Consider the following 7827-nt stretch of genomic DNA (forward strand, 5'->3'; position numbering starts at 1 on the left):
TGGTTTTCTTTGCCTTTTTTCTGGCTTTTAACTGTTTTCATTTTCACTGCTGTACAGTTTGCTGGACCTATTATTTTCCTTTTTTGTTAAAAAATGCCTTACAAAATCTAACATCTAAATAAATTTATTTTGTATGGATTTTAAAAAGTTAGACACCCTGTGGTTTCATCCTGTTGTTTAAAAGTACAAAAAGTGTCAGTACAACTGTAAGTCTGATGTGTTGACATAATAAATGGAACTATCCAGCCCTCAGTAAAATTTCTGTAGAATAATTTTCATTTTTGCTTTCCCTATTTTCCATCATTTCTTCCCTATTCCATACTGTCTAATTCTGTTGTATAAATCACTAATTTAAGACTCCTTTGTTAGGAGCCTATTGTTTTCTAATACACATTGTAAACATGATAATATATCCTATGAGCAACAAAGTTGGAAAAACTGCTATGGGTGGAAGAAATCTTTTAGGTCCTTACTATATTTTTTTTTTTTTTATCACTTGCATTGCCTTATTCCTTCAAAACTCCAGCTTGAACTGAGCTGTAGTATGCTGAGAAACAAATATATGACAAAACATCCTAAATCACAAATAATCATCAAATTATAGTATCATTTAGGTTGGAAAAGTCTGTGAAGAACATCAAGTCTAAGCATTAACCCAGTACTGCCAAGTTGACCACTAAACCATGTAAACACACCATCTGCACATCTTTTAGATCCCTCCAGGGATGGCAACTCAACCACTTCCCTGGACAGCCTCTTCCAAAGCATGACAACTTTTCTGGTGAAGAAGTTTTTCCTAATATCCAGCCTAAACCTGGTGTAACTTGAGGCTATCTTCTCCTGTCCTGTCACTGGTTACCTGGGAGAAGAGATGAACCCCATTGCACTAGAAGCTCCTTTCAGGCAGCTGTAGAAGATGGTGAGGTTTTCCCTGAGCCTCCTTTTTCCCAGGCTAAACAACCCCAGTTCCCTCAGCCACTTCTAAGACTTATGCTCTAGGCTCTTCACCATCTTCTTTGTCCTTCTTTGCCCATTCTCCAGCACTTTGATACCTGTGTTGTAGTCAAGTGATTACTAACTTGTAATCTGAAACTGAATGAACTACAAAATCCAAGGGAATCCACAATAAAAGGAATCGGGAGAGTGGACAGAGAATATACGTAACTATTGCAACTGCATGGATTATTCTGTGAAGATGGTTGTTGCAAAACGTCAGATCTTTTTAACAGGGCATGAAAAAATAAAAAGTATGTCTCAGCTGCTGACCTAAAACTCAGTTCTAGAGTACAAATTATCATAATACCTGCATTTATATATTACTTTTTAGCAGCCTTATTGTTATCCAGATCAAATTTCTTTATCTACCTCTATTTAATATTGGATTTCATTGTATAGTTTTTCAGACACATTTTATCTTTTTTCACCAAAAAAAAAAGATAAGTATTTTATGAAAATATTTTTTCATTGTTTTTGCAAAATCCCTAAAAACTTCTAGATGCCTAGTAATTTCAAGAAATTGTGTGAGAAATTTAAGTCATAAGAATGAATGTTTCAGGAATTCATGAATAACTGCATATGCCATGTTCAGCTACACCTTCATTGTGGCCAGCTCAAAAGCATTGCAGTGCAGATGACAACTTATTCTGGCTTAACAATAGTAACTAGTAATGATCTAATGTTAAACATTTACTCAGCATACAAACCATTGGCACCTTGCTTATGATTTTACACTGCTTTACAGTCTCCATAGTGACTACACTGGATGCCTATTGAAAAGTGGAGAGGATTGGCTAGTCCTAGAACACTAGTTCATTTGATGCTGAAATGTCTTTTTAGTCCCCTTTGATGCTCAACACAATTTTTTTTTTTTTTAATGGTATTTGAGATGGCCAGTGTTTCTGTTGTAACACATCTTTTGGTAGCATAATTGCCGTATTCTACTGGCATTCAGGAAATTTTCTTGTAAAATCTCTGAGAAACCACATAAACATCCTAAATGTCTTATGCTGTTACTGTCTTGCATTCCGTACAGGATAGCCTTGAAATCTGCTTTGTCAGAAGTGATATTACATAAACAAATTTAAATATAATTTCTTGAGACAATTTTGAGACTCACCTTCATTTTCACAAGCTGTATGAAGAGAGCAGTGAGTCTATATTTCTCTGGATTGTTTTATAACCATTCAGACATACTGCTATTGAGCAGTGCTTTGCAAATCCACTGACTTGACAATTTAGAACAACTAACAAGGTAATGAGTACATATTTAACACATTTTATATATTTACTGTGCATATGTGCACATTTATTACTGGCTACTTAATAGCAGAATTAAAGTTCTTTGTATTTCTGTAATTTTTCTCCCTTTTGAAAAGGATCTTGTCTTTAGAATTTTTAAGTGTTACTCTGGATCTTACAGTGTCTGTTTATGTGTTGGGTTTTTTTTCCAGAAATTATAACTATTTCTTAACTTCAAAAATAATTAAAGCTTTGCTTAGCAATTTTTTCAGAATATTACTTAGGTTTTGCCACTCAATGAGAAAGCAGTTGTGCTGGGCAAGTTCTTTAGGAGAGTACTGGACAAAGCAGCCTCTGAGTTCAGGATAAATAGAATTTACTTCTTAGCTATCCCCAAGACTATCTTGATTTTCTTGCATGTATCTTAATCGTTTGCCTGCTATCACATTTCTCTCTTTATGTTTTAAAATATTCTCTCACCTAGGACTTGCCTCCCACAGCTGTTTCTCTTATAGTGATGGATCTTTGCTTTGTCCTTATGCAAATTTTACCACTGCTGTCGTAGGCACTGTTGCCACGCTCATTGCCAGTGTGAAATAGGGTCAAATACCCTTCTCTAGGTATGCCAGCTCCCATCTTGAGTGGACACAGAAGATCTGCCAGCAGAAGAAAAAGTACTGCTTTAACACACAGGGGACTGTCATTTTTGGGTGTGGGCATTATCCAGGATTCTGCCTACCTGCTTATTACAGACTTGTATCTCTTAGAACTCATTTAAAACTTTTGTTCAGACCAGGGGTGTGTTGAAATAGGAGAATCTGCTACTCTGCACAGCTTTTTACTGTTCAGATACTTTAGAATTTTTGTAGTGATTTTTGCCCTCTGTATTATGAAGGATCATCTTCAACCTTTGTTTAACTCCACGTTCTTCAGGGACATAGGGACATTGGCAATGCCTTCATTGCTCCTATCTTCTTCCTGTACTTCTATCCAGTTTTATTTAAGAAGATGTTGGAAAGTTTTGGAATCTTAGGTATGGTGCATGCTGTTGTAGAACAGATATAGTAAGAGCCTATCTACGTCTAACATGCCTGCAACACAACCAGTCCTGCACTCCCTTTGGTGGACACGTAGTCAGAAGGCAGAACTGGATCCATCTCTGTCTATGTCCCAGGGGACAACTGCAGCATACAAGGTTAGCAGTGTAAAGAGGATTTTAGCTAAAAATTTGGAGCTATAACGGCTTCATAACTACCTAGAAATTACCTCTTATAGTACTTGCCCCACAACCTCCCTCTACTTCACTAAGCCACTCAATTAAAACAGTAATTCTCTGTGAACGGCTTCTCAGGATCTCTGCTTAGCAGCTCTGCGTGTCTCAGTCTTTCCTTCAGTACAAGTTCAGAATCCACAGGAGATTCTTTGGCATTTAGGAGTCCTGCCAGAGTAAAGTCTGGACTCCTGTGGCATTTCTGGAAAATGGGAGGTAGGTAGAAGAGAATCACAACAGTCTGCTGAAGCAAGGGTATCTAAAAGGAAAGCATTTTTGGGACAGGATGATGGACCTAAGTAGCGTGGGAGAGAAGTCACTGCCTGAGATTTTGCCAGTAATTTGGCTACCACTTCAAAGTTTGTAAGACTTCCTGCAGATTTTCCATGAGCCACCATGACCCCTAGCCTACCTTAAATTGCTCCTGGTCATCATGACACTCTGAATTTACCAATGGTCAGCTTCTCAAATTCACCTCAGAGAACTGTTCTCATCTATTGTCTCTTGTCACTACAGAAAAGTAATTTAATATTTCTACGTATACTAGAAGCATATAAAAAACTGCATCAGAACTCACTGACCATGCTTTCCTCAAAGGTTCTCAAAGGGCTTGCAAACAGTTTAAATTTCACTAAAAATAAGAAAAACAGTGATAATGATGATATGCTGGACAGATTTCACCTATGCAGAATGTGAAATCAGTGGACCTCTCATGAGGTTTTCAGAAAATGAAGAACAGTGCTAAGTATTTCTCAACATGAATTATAACCTCCCACATCTTTATGATTTGGTTTGTAGATATTAATTCATTTTGTTTTGTAGCAGCTAGTTAATTCAGTTTACAATTCAGTTCAAGTTTGGGTAAACGCCTGTATTTCTCCTTATCACATGAATGCCAGAAAATCTACTCTGTCTTCAAAATGCTGGTATGCAACACAAACGAGTACATGTTGTAAATACCCACTTTATAAAAAAGTGCATGCTTCCACAGACACAAACTCAAATGCCTACTATAAACTACAGTCCTGGAACTGAGCTGAGACATAACAGCCTGTCCACTCAACCTCTACCAGCATCAATCTCACTCAGAAAAGACATCATAAATTAAATAGGTTTTTTTTCATATCAGGCCCTTGACAGAAGAGGCCTTAAAGAAATGTTTCTGAAGAAATGTTGCTCCCTTTAAAACTAAATTTTGCTTTTCCTGAGTTTAGTCTTTATGAAAATTGCTGGACTAACAGACCTAAAAACTGATGTCATCTGTCTGTTTAGAATACAGAGAGCGTTAAGAATATTTTCTTGTAAATTATTCAACCCTGACACGAGTATAGCTTGGTTTCCACCTACACTCACATCCAACCATCTCTGATGAGACAGTGGTGCTCGTTGGTGGGTTAGTTCTGCCATGTTGATTACTGTCTACTAGGAACAGGATCAAGCCCACCATCTGATTTTCCATAGATCACCAAACAATTGAGAGATAACAATTTAGTCCTTGCCAAACTAGATAGGTGGAGTTCAACCACTGAGTGTTTTCCAAACTCTTTAGCCAGCTGTTCCCTACCTGTGAATATTTCCACAACAACAAAACTCTCCAAAACCCTCAAGTCTTACCTTTTTATGAGCTATCAAGTGTGAACTTGCCGTTCTAATCATATATATGTACTGTAAAATTACAACACAAATAACAAAGATGAGAAAATTTTGAAGTATTCCATCATAGTAATGAGAAGACTTTTCCCCAAATATTACACCAGACATGTCTATAGGTTCATGAGCAGAATTGAGGCAGCTGGGTCATCCAAGGCTGCACATTTTCATTAGTTCTCTAACTTGTGTTCCAGCCTTACTGGTACTCTGCCATTGCTGTAAGTGGTAGTGGAGCTGTGGGCAGATGCTTGTCATTAGTCATCTAAAGCTAAGTAGAACATGCAGTAACAGTTAAAACACTTGTCTGGCCTACATTTATATTCCCACATTGCCAAACTTATGGGAGTCACATTGGAGCTAGATGACAGTGAAAAAAATTGCAAGAGCACCTTGGTCTTGGGCAATGTGACAGGTGACAAACCAAGAATTGCATTCCTTTGAGGTTGGACAATGTTTCAAAACTTGCTTAATTTGTTCTGCCTTTCCTGATGGTTGCAGATAACATCCCTGAATTTTTTACCCCAGATATTAATGGGGGTTTTAATTTGAACAAATTCTTGTGTAAGAATTAAAAGCACTTGTGATCAAATACTGTTGATAAATACGAAAGATTGACATTTCTGTTGCAGCAACAAAGTTCTTTATTCTACCAATAAGCAAATTAATGTAATGGTCACCCAGAAAGAGATCATCAGCTCTGAAAATAATTTCAAATAACTCTGCAGATGTGGTGTCAAGGAACAAAAATGGTAAAGTCCTAAAATTTTATTTCTTAAAAAAGCTGCAGAAACATGGCAGGCAGATTTTATACAGAACAGCATTATTAAGGACATTAGGGCCTACACAGGTGTAGGACATACATTCTTCAGGTGCTAATGTTTGGGTTTTCATGAGCAGATTCACAGTTCTAGAATTTAAACTAACTAGAAAATTAAAATGAAATTAATACAGTAAAGCCATAATGTTCTCATTCACACTACAAACAATGGGTTTTCATGAAACATATGGTGTCATCTAGAAAATCTGTAGTAAAAGGAAATTTACCAAAAGTGATCATGCAATTATAGAAAGGATATTTTTCTTTTTTTATTTTGTGTTGTTCTCAGAAGGTTCTCTTTGGTTTTCTTTCTCATGTAAATTCAAAACATGCAGCAATATTTTAAATTTACATTTTGGTGCATTCCAAATCAAAATCCTGTTCCATTTTCTGGATTCCGCTCCATATAACCTAACAAGACATTTAATCAGGTGTTACCTTGCATTCCTTTGAATAGGTAACATTGTCATTGTTGCCCCAATTGCATCTGAAAGATCCATGTGTAAGATTGTGAGTGGCTGAGTGAGCATAAGCTTGTAGTTAGGTTGGATTGTTTTGCATTTACCAAGGGAAAACTGAAAAGATTCAGACTCTAATATATCTTTGCTAAGAAATGTAATTTTGATTCATCCATTGAGGACTTCTGTTTATCATTGTAAGGTGTTATTTTTTCATAGATTTAGTAAAGACAAGCTACAACCTAAACATTTGGCTCCATCTCTCTTTGGCAGCAAAAGATATAATGGAAAACATTCAGTTCAATTATTGTGTCTGATTCTTTAAGAGAATCCATAAACCAGCTGATTTTTTTTTCCCACCAAAATTCTTTTTAGGAGTACTAGAATAATTAAAATGGATTTTCCCTAAACTTCAACATGCAGCAGTCAAAGCCAAAACTCTCCAAGCCAGAACTCTCTTATCAGTGATCTCATTTGTAATGCAAACTGCTCAAGCAAATCGTCATTGTCAAATGCACTGGAGAACAGAATATTCCTATTGAACAAATTACTCACCAAGAATCACAGCAACGATGGTGAAGAGCACAAAGGCATTCCTCAATAAATAACTTTTAACATCATCCTTTGTAATGCTCTGCACTTTTTTTTTTGCCAGAAGTGTACGTTTCCGGACTCCCTGCTGAATGCGCTCCATCCTACTTCCAGGTTTTGGATCTTCTCCGTTACCTTTAGTCATCTAATCTGCAGAAAGTTTTCTTCTATAATTAACTTCTGTCAATATCACTTCAGAAAAGTGGGAGACTCTTTTCTGTGGAAGGTACTGGACAAACCTGCAAGAAAAGGAGTATCAAATATTGCAATAAGATTCTAGAGGAATGATTAGCCATAAGTTTACATAGGAGCAAATATTTTCCGTGTTTCAGTAAAACTTGCATTACTTGTGATATCTAAGTTGTTGGTTGCAGCTTTTGGTAGCCTCAATGGCTGTTAAGAGACTCTTTGAAAGATTATATGGACTGATCAGATATATGTCCTGTTTCTTCAGAAATTAATCTGAGTTGCTGTCATGCTGTAAAACTGAGGAGTAACTTTTTTTTTTTTTTTTCCACCGTTGCTAGCTATATACTAAAGTAAAATTTGCACAGCTCTTAGAGGTGTAAAGTGGTATAATGTTTAAAACTATCTGTCAGGCTTGCTTTTCAGCTGTTCAGCATGGGTTTTTCCATTTATTCTTCTAAACAACATTTTTTGGAAAAAAAAAAAAAAAAGAATTCAGCTCACCTTCACATTAACCATTGGAGAGAAATATTTTGCTTGAACTGGTATGTTTAAAATGTTCTACATTTTAGATGTTTTTAAATGGATGAACGAATTGGCTGAATTCCTCCTTTTCT

General features: G+C 36.3%; 1 pseudogene; it reads right to left on the minus strand.

Annotated features, from left to right (window-relative positions):
• Window positions 1-6980: 6980 nt before the first annotated feature.
• Window positions 6981-7169, minus strand: LOC103778570 (annotated as a pseudogene).
• Between the last annotated feature and the right edge of the window lie 658 nt (window positions 7170-7827).

This window comes from Merops nubicus, unplaced genomic scaffold (assembly GCF_000691845.1).
Source record: "Merops nubicus isolate BGI_N331 unplaced genomic scaffold, ASM69184v1 scaffold33248, whole genome shotgun sequence".
NCBI lineage: Eukaryota > Metazoa > Chordata > Aves > Coraciiformes > Meropidae > Merops > Merops nubicus.